The 15,529-nt window shown below is 38.8% G+C and overlaps 1 long non-coding RNA gene across 1 annotated transcript; it reads left to right on the forward strand.

The window, feature by feature from the left end:
* Positions 1-9,179: 9,179 nt before the first annotated feature.
* On the forward strand, positions 9,180-14,677 carry LOC311597022. The gene is made up of 3 exons (XR_014779064.1): positions 9,180-9,456; positions 12,001-12,171; positions 14,574-14,677. It is a non-coding gene; the product is annotated as an uncharacterized lncRNA (long non-coding RNA).
* The last annotated feature ends 852 nt before the right edge of the window (positions 14,678-15,529 follow it).

Genomic DNA, 15,529 nt, shown 5'->3' on the forward strand with positions numbered 1-15,529 from the left:
ACTAGGATGGACTGGCAAGTCCAGTGTAGATGGTGATAGAACAAGCTGTGGCTGTGTGGTTATGACCCATGATCGGAAACCACCCTACAAGGGAAGGGATAAGCTCCCTGTCCCCCTGACCCTCAGGAAATGGAGAGAATAAAGTCCCCTGGGACTATATCCCAATGAGGATATGTCCCCTTACAAAGCCACCTACTGCCTTATCTGTTATGTTTGTCTCCGGTTAAAAGGCTTACAACAAAGGTAGCATGTCATGGACAGACAACTTCAGCTTTAGCAGGAGGTTCTGCTCTCTGAACATCAAACCCAGGTTGGAATGAATTCCTCCAGTCGTCTTCAAGTATGTTGTCAGCATAACTTCCTCAGGGCACTTGTATTTATGAGCATTTTGTTGATGCAGCCGCTTACCTGACACTGGTTACTTCGGGATCAAAGAGAAGCTTTATTCTGATGTCCAAGGCCAGAGGCTGGGTGGGTTAGAACTCTGATGAGGGTAGCATATCATAGTGGGTGTACGTGTTGGAATAAACAGTCATATCTTAGAGCCAGGAAGAGAAAATATGTGCTATAGTCCTTCATACCCCTTTAAGGGCGTGTATATAATGATTGCAGATCTCACCTAATAAAGTTTCGCCATGCAGCAGCACACACTGGGTCGCAAGCCTGTAACCTTGTGCCTATGGGGAACACTACCTATATTTTAGCTTTGTTGTAATGAAGCCACAAATCACATTTTAGATTCACCAGGGAAGAGACCAAACAGACTCCTTTGTGGTAAGGCTGCGTTATTCTCAACTCACTTTAATCCCAAAGAGGAAGCTCAGGATGGTCATACATGTGCAATTCTCATCTCTTCCAAAATTGTCATTCTTGGAAAAAAAAAAAAAAGGCCTCATGTATTTTCAGTTACAGTGTGTATCATAAAAAAATTAGCTTTGTCCAGTTGGTCGTTGAATGTGTTCCTCTGTGTTCTTGGAGAGCTCTCTAGCTGGTTATAATACCTTTGCTAGCCTGAGGGCATTAGGTCCACACTAGGTTATGGATGATGTACTTTAGTGCAGGGGCTTTGGCTCATGAAGTTATCAGCTTGCTTTCCAGAGGGACTGGAAGCTAAGGCCAGGTAAGTGGGTGTCATATGCACGTGATGGCGTCCCAATAAAATCTCTGAACAAGGAGGCTTCTTTCTAGCAAATCTGTTCATATTTTGTTACATAGTGACTTTGGAGAAGGCAGTGCTTTCCTTAATTCCTCTGGGAGACCACAGCTGGGAGCTTTGTGCTTGGAACTTCCCAGGACTTTGTTCCATATATATCTTTCTTTGTCTCAGTTAATTTGTACTTTGTGTCATTTAACCACACTATTGTAGTACTACACTATTGTAGGCTTTGTGCTTTTTCTTTTCTTTAAAAAGATGTATTTATTATGTACACAGTACTCTGCTTGCATGTACATCTGCAGGCCAGAAGAGGGCATCAGATCACATTATAGATGGTGGTGAGGCACCCTGTGGTTGCTGGGAACTGAACACTAGACCTCTGGAAGAGCTCTTAACCTCTGAGCCACCTCTCCAGCTTAGCTTTGAACTTTTTCAAAGCTACTTGATTTGAGGTTCTTTAATGCTTATACCTCCCTTCCAACCCACCTACCCTAGATAGGAGAGAAAAGAGGTTAATGGGAGCAGAAGTAACCTTTTTAGACTCAGTTCCTTGAAGCAATCACAGTCAGGGTTTCAGCAGACCTGTTTAAAAGCAAAGCAGGAATTCAGTAAAGGTAACTACAACTGCAACAGCCAGAATTTGGAGTAGCAGCTGGAAACCAGAACCTCAAAGTGTTCTCTGGAACATTTCTCTCTAGGAGCATCTCGAGGCAGAGTGATGAACAGCCACAGGATAGGAAACGGTGCAAACACCAAAAATCCAAGCCTCTTGTTTTAGGCATATATATCCTCTCAGAGTCTGTACTAGGATGTTTATCAGTTGGCAAAGACCATGTCACCTCCCCCCTGCCCCAAGGCAGTTTCTCTTCTAGTGGACAAACACCACTTGTTCTCTCAAAAGTCTGTTTCCAACAGACAAACACGGCACACCCTCACACAAGTCTGTTTCACATCCCACACTTAGCATCAAAACACCACATTTACATCTACTACACACTATATCTGTGAGTATAAAAACACTCAACGAGTTCCAGAAAATTATTGAAGCAAGTATGGTCTTCAGCCTCTGAATTAACAATCAGTATGAAAAATGGATGATTTATAGATGTCATCTTTGGAGCACTCTGCCTTCCTTCCCCCTCTCTCTTTCATGTTGTGTGTGTGTGTGTGTGTGTGTGTGTGTGTGTGTGTATGTGTGTGTGTGTGTGTGTGTATGTGTGTACCTGCATATTTACAAAGCATGTCTCAGTTTCATTCAGAGGTCTATTGATTCTTTTGGAGCCACCTCTAAGCCATTTTTGCTCTAAAAATGGTTTTCCAGTCTTCAAAGGAGCAGGATATGCCCTCTTTCATCTCTGACATACTTAAAGGTTATAGTCTACCCAGTTTAGGAACAGTTCCTTATGTGGAAGGATATCCTTGCTATCAGATGCGTTATAGTCAAGTCTCTGCCTTTCAAGTAACCTCTTGGTTTGTCCTAGGACAAAATATCATGATACTAACAACTCACCAGTCAGTTGGGCAAGCTAAATGAAGCAAAAAAGAAATATTACAGAGTTTTGAGCCATTTAGGACTAGAAATACCATATTGAGACTTAAAAATGTAGGTATTTGAAATCTTTGAATACTAGAGATTATGTTATTCTACAAAACATATTGAGACTTAAAAATAGGTATTTGAAATCTTTGAATACTAGAGATTATGTTATTCTACGAAACCTCAAAAAGAAAGAAAGATAGGACAAAAGAAAAAAGAGGAAATTTATGAGTCATTCAGTCCTTTGGTTTCCAAATGTTTTCAATAAGCCTGAGTTTTAGATTATTTTCTGTTGTGAAAGAGTAGAAGCTCTTAAACTAAAGTTCTGCTTGGAATATGTTGTGCTCATTTAAAATAGTCTATTTTCATGTCCTTTCATTGTTCAGAAGACAACTCCTTGTTAAAACATTCATATTCAGATGCGTAGATCTAGCAGACCCTTCATTGTATACCTGTGCATGTAACTTAGAATCATCAGCTTACTGTTCTGAAAGGGGAGTGCTGTTTTTCAAGGCTGTGTTTTAGAAGTACATCAACGATATGCAGACTCTGGTACTGTGTGTGTGTGTGTGTGTGTGTATGTGTGTGTATGTTAGAAAGATAATATCATAATCAACCAACATTGAAGATTGAGTTAAGGCAGTGAATGTAAGATGAACATATTGGTTGTATCAGGTGAGAAATAGAAGGTAGGGTCCAAATTGCTCTGCAGTTACTGCATTCCTTTAGGTACTGCCTGGAGAGTTCAAACACTTATTTTTCATATAGTTAGCAAAGTTAGTTTTATATACATTGAGGGTAAGGTGTCAAGGAACAGGTTCCACTAGGAAGGTGGAACCGTAGAATCAAAGGCTTATATACTGATGTGTACTCTAGAGTCCACCAGAAAGACCTATGCTGTTAAAGAAAGGAGACAAATTCTCCCAGGAGACAGGTGCTTTAAATTACCTTGATAAACACTGGGAAGAATTCTTCTTAATGCATCTAAATTATATCCCAGGTGAAAGATGACTCACTGACAGAGACACACTTAAAAACCTCATGTTGTTTTAATGGGGATGTTAATATTCGCCCCTAAGAGAGATGAATCTTTATAAAATATTATTCTAATCCTGCCAATTTTTAATCAAAACCTTAGGTGGCTATCTGTGTTCAGAACTGCCAAAATTATGGAAGGGTTTTTTTTCTTTTTTCTAGATCACATTTTATTATAAAATTTTTCAATTGCATGTACATTTCAGGGAAACAAGACTGACATCTAGGTTCCAATTTTGTACTGAATGTAGTGTAGAATAATATCACCCTGATTTTAGCTCTCCTCTGGGAACCTCCCTCTACTAGTTCTTAGAATAAAAGAGCTCCATTTCTTTTCCGCTCCCCCTGCGTTCCCTTCCCACACTCCACTCTTCAGAACTCCAGCCTGCATCTTCTTCCCAATGTCAAAACCAATTAGTATTTTTTCTTAGAGAGGTGGAGTAGAAGTCCAAAATATTCAGACACATGTACCAAATGATTGCCTGTTATGTACCCTAATTTCCAGGGATGGCCTGCCAGTTTTATACAAGAAAAAGATTTGTGGCCCATTTAATCCAATGAGGCCTATGCTCCCCATTAACTCTAAGATGAATCTTAGACTCCAGTTTGTTATGAGAGTTAATATATATTTCAAAATATTAATCATTGTTTTTTCCCCATCAAAATACTCTTTCAGCCCACTTGAAACGTAAGGGACATTTTTATGGCTTTTGGACGAAGGAATTTGTGAAATGAACAAATGACTCTGCAGTCTACTTTTATGGGTTAAAATGGGCTCCTTAAATTGCTACAAGGATAACAGACGTACCACCAAGGTTTCTGATTTCTAAGAGCCATACTTGGGACATTGAAAGCTAAGCTCTTATAGTTTCAGAGAATAATGCATTATCAGTAAGAAATACTTGGGGCAAATCAAATTGCCAGTTTACCAAGTAACAGTTTCTGCAAGTGTAATAGGCGTACATGATGGATGTATTAAAAGAAAGAGACACTGGAAAGAGATACAAGAATTAGAATCATTGGAAAGCTGGATGTTTTGGAGGCAATTTTGGAGATTGATTCTGAATTGGGAAGGGCTCCAGAGCTCATGGTAGCTTATAGAATTTTGTCTATTTTCTATGCTTGCGTGTAAGTGTGTATGTACAAGTGCATGTGTGAATTTAGAATGGATTTCAAAAAAATAAGGAAAAGATGAGAAATTCGCATAAAATGATCAATGACATTCCTCAACTTTCATCTAATTTAATTACAAGAAACAGCCACAGCACATGGTTCTTTCATTTCAATGGGCACATGGCCACTAACAATGAATCTTAGATTTACAAGCTTCCCTTGAAGCTTAGAGTACTTATATAGCTAAGTTATAGTCAATGAAAGTAAGTGAAAATGGTGGATTAACTTTCTAAAAGTGTCATCAGAGTAAGTAGATGTTTCCCCTTTTTTCATTGTGTTGTATACAGATACATATTGATGAATATGGCAATGAGAAAGAAATAGCCCTTTCTCCTTATTTTGGATTTTCCGAGTCAAGTAATACTAATGAATAAAATTATATATGTATATTATTGTATGTATGTATGAATATATATAATTATATATTATATATAATGGCCATTCTATCCTTACATCTTTTAGCACAATTCTAACGTATTGTTTACAATAGAGTAATCTTGTGAATATTTCTAAGAATCTTGTTAAATTCTTGGCAAACTGGTTTGTGTAGAGTTCATTGTAAAACCTAGATGTTACTGGAGCTGATTTCTGGCTCTGTGAGGACATAAAGACATTTTGTTCTCCTTGGGCTTGTAACCCATACTACCTACCTATAGAATAAAGCTGCCTTGCTCTTAATTTCTATCACAAAGAACATTTCTGGATGTCCTTATTCTGTCCTAAACAAGAAGGCTTTCACTACCACAAACCTACTCACCAGTATGCAACTAAGGTATGTCCAGTAATACCAACTAATATACATGCTGTGATGTCCTGAAAAATGTTTATTTTCTTCCCCAACGAGGGAAATCTCTCTCATGACACAGCACATTTATTATGTTGAATAGAGCTATATAGATACAGTGCTTAGGACTATTATATACTTTCTGTGATCAATAAAGACCCCAGTCAATTTACTGGCACTCTCAGGCGCAGATTAGACATTAGAGAATACACAGCTCTTGCAGAAGGCTTTTGTTCTTTGTTATTGTTGTTGTTGTTGTTGTTGGTTGTGGTGGTGGTGGTGTGTGTGTTTGTGTGTGTGTGTGTGTGTGTGTGTGTGTGTGTGTGTGTGAGAGAGAGAGAGAGAGAGAGAGAGAGAGAGAGAGAGAGAGAGAGAGAGAAGTCTCAGTAAATAGGCCTTATTTTATAAGAAAACTGACAGAGATGGGAAATTTCTTATCTTTTAAATGTTTTTCAGGGCTCTTAAATGGAAAAACAAGGTAAATACAACCAAACACTGGACCCTTTCTTTGTCTGGTAAAATGATTCTTAGAGATAGTGATCTCTAAGGGGCACTATGTTGCCTAGGGTCAAGCACTAGGTCAGAAATAAGCATTGGGAGTCACCCTTGCTCCACTCCTGACTGGGTTTTACTCCTTAAGTAAATGAGTTTCTAGCCCCAGAGATGAACCATCTCTCCTTGTAGATCTGAGAGCTTGAGATAGACATAACTTTAAAAATTGTCTTAATCAGAGCTACATATTTCTACCACTTAAAACATCAACAATGTAATAGCTAGATAGATATCAAGACACCACTTATTAATCCCATTGGGAGAGAATAAGACCACTACCATAATTTTCAGCCAAATATGAAACAAGCTTGATTTTATTGCAGTGCACCCCAAGAGCTGGCTAGCAACTGCCTCCTAAGTTGGGTTAAAGAAAGCAGCCCTGAGTCCATCTTTCTAGGCCCACTTTAAGGGTAAAATCATAAGTAGTTACAAAAAGTAAGTTTACAGTAGAGAGACAATAGAGCAATATGGAATTACATAAAAATCTCAAACAAACAAATAAACAAACAATCTCCCCTAAATCCAAACCCATGTGGTTTGCTATGTCGTTAGGGAGGGCGTGTGAGGGTCAGGGAGGGTAAGGCTGTTCTTTTTTTTAAAAAATTTATTTTATTAATTTATCAAATTACATCTCAATTGTTATCCCATCACTTGTACCCTCTCATTCCTCCTGCTTTCACCCTATTGGTCAGGCTGTTCTTAAAAGCAAGTCAAGGTCACGGGTTGGGCAGGTCAATCTCTAAGAACAAACTTAAAAGCAGCAACTCAGCTCTTACAGTAAATGGCAACTTATTTTTTAACAATACAACATAATGGATCCTGCCTTCAAAATGGAGTCGTGTGGGTTCTGCCAACTGCCTTGGAAAGCTTCCTTATTTGTTGTCTAATTTGTCTCTCCAGCCATTAATCTACCTACCCATTTATTTTCAGTCCATGAGAACCTTTGGGGGAAGATGGGTGTTCTTCAGTGTGTACCGTTGTGGTATTAAGGACGCTATGTTACCCCTCTCTGGGGGATTCTTGCTGTTGGCTTTGAGAGGAACTGAAATTTTTATTTATCATTAACATCTTATTAAACATCTGATAATGATACAGTTCTTTGCTACTTGGCTTAGTAACTTTTTTCTTTTGCTGTGATAAACACTGGCAAAAACAATGTAAGTGAAAGGGGGTTTAGTTTGGCTTATAACTCAAGTTTACAGCCCACCCTGTTGAGGATGTACAAAGCAGGAGCTTGAGGAAGCAGCTGCATTGCACCCACCATATAAAGAAAAGCTGGAAGTGATGAATGTTTGTGTTCAGGGCACTTTTCCCCCTTTGTATAAAATTTACAGTCCTGTCCCAGGGAATGCTGTTACTCTCAGTGGACAAGTCTTCCTATTTCAATTAATCTAATCAAGATAATTATTCACAAGGATGTCCAGGGACCAATTTTCTAGAGGAAATTAGATCTCCTATTTAAGGTGGCAATTCAGATTGACTATATGAAACCAGGAGTACATGAAAAAAATGTAGGGAGTTATTGGATGAGGAATGGCAGTGAATAGAGACTATGGGTGCTTTCTTTTACTGTTTCTTCACGTCTGTATATGATAGCTAATTCTGTTTCCAAGTAAGCTATGTGTATTTCTCTTGTCTATTTTAGAATAAGTAGTTGTTACCATTGCTGAGTATTGAGATGTAGAGTGAATCTCTATGAGCAAGTGAAGGCAGACACTTGTGAACTGTTTTTAGACAGTTCTCTAATTTAGAAATAATGTTGATTTTGGAAGTATCTGTTTCAGATTTTCTTCTTAAACCTAACTTCCTACTGAAAAGTAGGATAAAAATACTCATCTTAATGATGGTTTTCACTAAGACATATACAGCAAGTCTTCAAATTAGCTGTCATAATAAAAATATTTTAGTTTGGGACCATTAAAACCCTGATGTCAAAACAGATTTCTCTTTGCAAACCCTCACATGGATGCCCAGAGATCATAGAAGAAAACATACCCCCTCCCCTATGCAGCAATATTTTGGAATTTGACTAGATAAAACCCTTTCTGTGATCTTTGGTGATGGCTGGTTACAGAAGATGGTGGCCCTTTAAGAGCTGCTTTTGTTGACAGGTGTTGTTTATTGTACTATGGATGCAAGGCTGGAAGAGGTAGCATCATTTATGTTTCAACATGTTGTGCAGGAGCTGAAAGACAGATTGTGTGTGGACATCGATTGGTGGGAGCTGTTGTTAGGTCTTTGGACAGCTTGAAGATTTAGGACCTCAACGTTTGGCAAAATGAGTAATACCCATGCAATATAATATGATCACAATCTCTTGCTATAGTCCACATTTTCTCATCTCTTACTAATGTAGAAGGTGTGTGCCAAGCTTTTGACAGGAAAAACCTAGAGGATAATAAAGGGAGCAAAAATCTTAGCACTAATAGTTCCCCTATGTCTGTCATGCCTGTTTAATGCTGGTGTTTACTTAAATTTTATTTCCGGAAGCCAATTGTTTTAATTTAATTTATTGAAATGTCCCTACAGGACCCAGTATGTGCCATGTTAGAAGGGATGTCTCATAAATTTCTGACAAGAATGGTTTACCACATAGCCTTCTGACTCTGACATTTCAAATCTCAAGGTGATCATAGGAGAAAGCACAGTTGCTCAACAAGAAACAAAAATATCCAACATCTCATTTTATTTTAATAATTTTCTAATTTTTTGAGAAGTGTAACTATATGATTTTCCTATTCCATTTCCCATCCTCCAAACACTCTCCTGTACCCTACTCCTATTCTTTTTCAAATTCATGGCCTCTTCTTTAAATTGTTGTTTTACACACACAAACACACACACATATGTATGTGCAAACATGTGTGTATGTACTCTTAAATATAAAAATACAGCCTGTTAATTCCATATAATGTTGATTGTGTGTTTACTTTCAGGGGTGACTATTTGGTATCCTGCACCTGAGGCTCAGGGAACATTGTGGACAAGAGGGCAGAAAGACCATAAGGGCCAGAGGAAAAGAAAATCACCTGTGAGATTGTGTCTCCTATAAATGTCAGAGAAGTGACACTAATGAGATCCCACTGAAATGGCTGCCTAAGCATTACCTGAACAAGGACAACACCAATGAACCTGCTAACGTGGACACTGGAAAGATCATGAGACCCCAACCCTAGAGAAAGAACCACAGGCAACTACGGAATGTTGAGAAAAGAAGAGGTAACCCCCCCCCCCCCGCTCCCAGGAGGAGCACAGCATCTGGTTATCCCATACCAAATGATCAACAGAGCCTTGCTTTGCTTTTCTTGTTTAAGGCAAGAAGACACAAATATGAAGGAGCTATTTTGAAATTATGAAAGTCTGTTTTCAAATATCAAATTGTTGTGATCTCTCTGATTTTGCCCTTCCTTCAGTCAACACCTAAAGTAGACTATGCAAAGCATTCTGCCCAGCCATTAGGTAGAGATGATTTGTATCTTGATGTAATTTCTTATGGTATTTTAAACGTCACCATTCTAACAGAATGCTTAAGCAGTTATTGGTAAAGACGCACTGTCTTCTTTAACTTCCTCACAGAGGATTTGGAAGCTCAACAAGCCATTGTTTATGATCTTCATTTGAATAAGATCTTTAAGATTCTGACACTTCAAAACGGAACTGGACTGTTTCTGAAGAGGTGTGGCTAAATGAATAGCAAAAAAAAAAAAAAAAAAAAAAAAAAAAGCACCGAAGTATGTTAGAGAGAACAGGGTTGTTTAATGAGTGTCAGTACAAAGTTGAATTATCGTAGGATATTGGAGTCTTGATCTTTACTTCACCCTTATACTGCTTTCAGAATTTCTTTTTTAGTTCTTATTAAATATTCAGCATTTATCTCTATATCTTCTGAAAGTTTTACTAAAGAGTAGTCTAGGGTTTAAAAGAGATTGAGCCCGTAGAGGACAAAGAACACAAGAAAAGCCAAAGCCCTCACACTGTAGAAGTGGCTTGGTGGGCGTGGTGAATGACCTAGGAGCCAGTGGAAAGGGGCATGCCAGCAGTGAGAGAAGCTAAAAGGCCTTTAACGTGGTGGACAGTGACAGTGCAAGACTCGACACTGCCAACTCTGTGTGGTTCTGTTGGATGAGTCAAAAATAAGACTGACTCAAAAGCTTAACGAACTTGTAATTTGGATCCAAATCTCGCAATTGCTCTTCCATGATGGGGAGGCGTCCCTCTCAGATGCAGTAGATGGAGGCTTAGCTTCGGGAGTAGGAAGACTTATACTCAGCTGGCGGCTCATGCCAGTAGCAGGGATATCATACTGCTAAGAGCAGACGTGGAAGATAGTGTTAGGAACTGTAAAATCCTCAAGTTCCTTCCCTCACTAGAGTCCAGGAATAAGGCAAGCCATGCTAGTTCCCTTCATGGGGAAAGTGAGTATTTTTCCTGTGAGCCTAATACAAGAGGAAAGAACTACAGGAAGACCTGGCAATTATTCTGTCTGGGTAATCCACTCTTTCAAGGATCATCAGTCATACCTCTAGCCACGCCAACCCCACATACAGCTAAGGACAGACACCCAGAGCTCTATTAGAGCCCTCAAAGAGGGAGTAGAAAAGTATTTATTTGTGATCTCCAACTGGAGTGCCACTTAAAATTCATTTGTAGAGAAGAGAGAAAATTAAAATTAGGGTAGCAACAATGAATGACCCGGTAAGAGAGTAAAAGGTAGATAGATGATGCAGAATATCTCTTAGTGATCACATTGGCATTTTATTGGTGATGGTGCCTTGTCAGTCAGTGAAGAGTAACAGTGAGCTACCGGAGAGTAGTATTCAGAAAAGAACAAAATTGATGGGAGAAAATGGTGAATTATGTAAAAAAAAAAAATTCCAGAGCCCAGGTACCTACCTTTCTACATTGAAAGAGTGCATCAGTGCCCTGTCACATCATATAGACTCTTCCTTGTTATGCAAAAGATCTCACAGGAAAGGGTCATTTGTTTCATGACTTCTGTGGTTCTGTTCATGGTGGAGCACACAGTAGGGTTGCAGAAGGTACATCCCAAGGGCTGGAAGCAGAGAAGGAACACCAGGGATGTGGAGATTTCTCATTTATTTATCCCTTTTTATTCTACGTGGGTCTCCAGCATCTGGAGTAGAAAAAGCAAGTTCTTTATTTTAATGCATTTAGTATGTGTTTGAAATTACCTGTTTCATGTTTTAAATAATGTGAACATTGTGTTAAAATGTTTTTCATACCATATCACTTAGTGATTTTGAGAAATAAGCATCTTTGTTTAAATCATCATTCCTACTGCATTTTAAAGTATTTCTCCTTCATATTCTGGCCCAGCATAATCATGGGAAAATGATGTTTGAATGCACCCTCATGTAGTGGCTGCACTTGCATTTGCCAACTCTATTGGTGAAAAAACTTAACATTTACAATAACTGTTTTACAAAATGCTATTTTTAATACATATAAGGGGAAACACATTCAGAGTTTGCTTCCCATTCACACATCCCTACACTCTCCATTCACAAAACCAGATGCTTCTGTTACATATCCAAGCCTTTCAAATAGGCTTTGCATTTCAGCTAATTGATGGGAGGCTGAGATATCTAAGGACTTCAGGCCATCCTAAATTATTATATGACTGAATTTATGACACACGTTGCTTTAACTGAGATGTAAAATTTGGTGTGTAAATTACAGAAAAAAGATCAGTCCACATATCAAAGTAAGTTTGTTTTTCCCCCCCCTCTGCTATGCTTGCAGTCGGGAGCCTAGCATAACTGTCTTCTGAGAGGCTTCACCCAGCAGCTGGTAGAAACAGATGCAGAGACCCACAGCCAAGCAATAAGCTGAGCTCAGAGAGTTTTGTGGAAGAGTGGGAGGAAGAATTGAAGGAGCCAGAGGGGTCAAGGACACCACAAGAAGACCTACAAGGTAAGGCCCGTGGGTGCTCACATCGACTGAACCACAAACCAAAGAGCATGCGTGGGCTGGATCTATGCCCCCTGCACATATGTAGCAGATGTGCATCATGGTCAACCTGTGGGTCGCCTAACAGTGGGAGTAGGAGCTGTCTATGACTCTATCGCTTGCCTTTGGATCTCTTTCTCCCAGCTGGACTGCCTTGTCTGGCCTCAGTGAAAAAGGATGTGCTTAGTCCTATTGTTTCTTGAGGTGCCAGGGTGGGTTGGTACTCCTTGGGGACCTCCTCCTTTCTGAGAAGAAAGAGAGGGAGAATGGGGGAAAGAGGACATGAAAGTGGAACTGGGAGGAGAGGAGGAAAGGGGCTGGTATCCATCAAGCTGTAATTAAATGGATGAATGAAAAGAGTAGAATTTAGGTAATTCAAAATGCTGTCTATCGTTTTCCGTTGATAAGAAAATCTTTGAGCCTGTTCTGCTCACATGTCTCACAAGATAAACACACAGAGTTGTGTTAGTTAGGAACAGGTCTCATGTGAAGGGAGCTCCTGGTTCCCGAGGTCACAGTCGGAGGTTGCTTGGTGGACTGTGGTGAGACATCTTGTCGCAGAAGAAAGAGCATAGTAGCTTTGAGCTTCTCACTTGGTGGCAGCGAGGAAGCAGAGCAGAGACAGGAAAAGGGTGGGGACAGATTAACCTTCAAAACAACCCTGCGACTCTCCTGAGGCTGCCTTCTAAAACTTCTACCACCTCTTCAAACACTGTTAACCAATTCAGTAGCAAGCCTTGAATTCACACGCTTGTACAGAACACTCACTCAAACATAACTACGAGAAAAAAAATGAATAAAGGCATAAAGGAATAACAATCAACTTCTCAGTTAGTTAATTAGGGCTTTGTTTCCTCAGTGGAAAGGAAAATTTTATGCAGATATTTGAGTTCATGGCAAGACAGAGTTTGCCTTCCACTGTCAATTTATCTTCTCTGAGCCTAGAGAGGCCATCTTGGAAAAGGAAGAGCATGTTTTCACTTCCTTCTCAGATGGCCACTAAAGATCATGAAGGCTAACGTCTATGGCACATTCAGCCACCAGAAGTGAGACTGCCAATCAGCTGTGAGTGCCAGGTGCTGTTCTTTGTTGGACTCTCCCTAAGCTCCACCCCCACTGCCACTGGGGCGCAAGTCTCAGCACCACAAGCAGTCTGCATGTGGACTGGGGCTTCACTGTACCCACATAAAAGCTAAAAACAAGAAGTACCTGTATTAGTGCGTAACTGGAAAATAAAACCAACAGCAGTTGCTAATAATATTTTAAACTTGATTCCTTTTTCCTTGTATTTTGTGTTTAGATTGTGATCGCTGAGAGTTATGTAAATGTTTGTCACTCTGTACAAATACTAAAAGCTTTGCCCTCACCAAAACTACAAAGAGACTTTTACGCTTTCTCTACAGTATCTTTAGTGTCACATTTTACAGTTCATCTCTGATCTGTTTGAAAATGTTTTCCTGTACGCATTGAGTTGGGAATTAAATGAGACTCCAACTTTGCCTTCCTTTGATAGATTTACAGTTGTAGTAGTATATTTTATTTACCGTCTTGCTAAATTAAAATTACCTCCATGATATGAGTTCCTGAATATTTTGGAAGCTTAGAGATTATTTGTTCATAGTCCATTGTTATTAAAACTCTGTTCAAATTGGAGCACATTATTTGCAGCAGCCAGAATCCGTTGTCCCAGGCCACAGTCACTCATACTTGGCTCAGAATAATTGATTTTCTTTTTACTCTCTTAATTCTGTTCAATTTATATTCCCATGTAAGTACTGATATTTTAAAAATTGCTTTAATAAGATTTTTTTTTTGGTTAAGGAAATTCTAGATTATTCTTTTAAAAATGATTTTCTGGTTTGCATCACAATTATCTTAAATGTGGTCATCCTGTTTTATGCTTCTGATATACTATAGAATTAATACTTTAAAGTATTTTATTCCCTCAGCATTCATATGCAAAACTGGTAAGAATTTTTTTTGAAAGTGTGCAGAACTGTATTCATCAGCTTTGATATCCGTGTTATGCCACTTTCACACGACGGATTTCAGCCTTTCCTAAGACAGGGATAATTAGTGCCTACTTTAATGATGATAAAAGGGGAGCTGCAGGAGGTTAAGTAACTTGCCCGAGGCTGAACATCTTATAAGGAACTGTGGTTTCTGCCCATTGGAGGTAGAAATATTTAGCATGATTGGTATGTAGAAGTGTAGTGTTTGCTCCAGAATTGGACCCCGAGCTATAATAACAGTTCCTTCCATTTATAAAGTATATCATGTATATTTGTTATAAATAGCTACCATATACTTGTAAAATCACAAATATTACTCTTATCTTATTTTTCCGTGTCTCTTCCAACACAAAGGGGGAAATGAAACTCCAAAACCATTTCAGAACTCAGTCAATCAAGGGCACAGAGTGATGAAGTCATTCATCAGACCTGGGATCCGAGGCTGATGACCCAAGTGAGTCCTCTGTCTATGACGCCTTCTACGCTGTCTTCCTTTAAGAGTCAGCTATAGTCTTTCTTCATTGGGGGAATATGACAGGTTTTTCCACAAAGACAGTCAACATATTTTGGTTGAAACTTCACCCTGTCAGAGAGGCTGCTTGGGACCATTAGAGCTTTTAAGCAAGGATGAGATAATCACAATAATTATCTTCCATTAGCAAAATGATCTGGCACCAGACTCTTTCCGGTTCTCACATCCTCTCTTCTAGGGTGGAGAGCATCTGAAATGGGCTCCCTGAACACTGCAATGAAAAATAATCAGAAGTATAAAAATGAGCCATGGAAGGGTGGATTAATCAAAGAATCCTGAGTCATTAAAGATGCAATCTTGGGGAAAAAATCTGATAATTTGGGCTAAAATAATTTTGTTTTTGTCTTTTTAGTGGGCTTGCTATAGGATAGTCTTCCAATTAGCATGTTTTCATGATTACCACACAAACATTTCAATGTATAAATTCAGTATTTATCAATCTAATTCACTATTAAGTGCAATAAATAAGGCTTATAAAATAGTGAGCGCATCCATTTAAGATTGAATGCAAACCCAGACAGACTTTATTTCTATGGGAAATGAAAAGAAATGCAAAGATCTTTCTGTATTTTTCTAAAACCCAATTAAAAACTCAAATTTAAAGGATTTTCTTAAAGGCTCTTCTCTAATCACTTCTGGCATTTTCATAACCATCATTGTATATATAATTATTTTCAACCATATGTATGTAATTTCTCTGTTCTTGGAGGCTGGCTCAGGCTTTCTGTAAGGGTGTTTATAGTAGAAAGGAAAAGTGAATTATCACTGATAAAATGGA

This window comes from Acomys minous (genome assembly GCF_964271855.1).
Source record: "Acomys minous genome assembly, chromosome: 4".
Classification (NCBI taxonomy): domain Eukaryota; kingdom Metazoa; phylum Chordata; class Mammalia; order Rodentia; family Muridae; genus Acomys; species Acomys minous.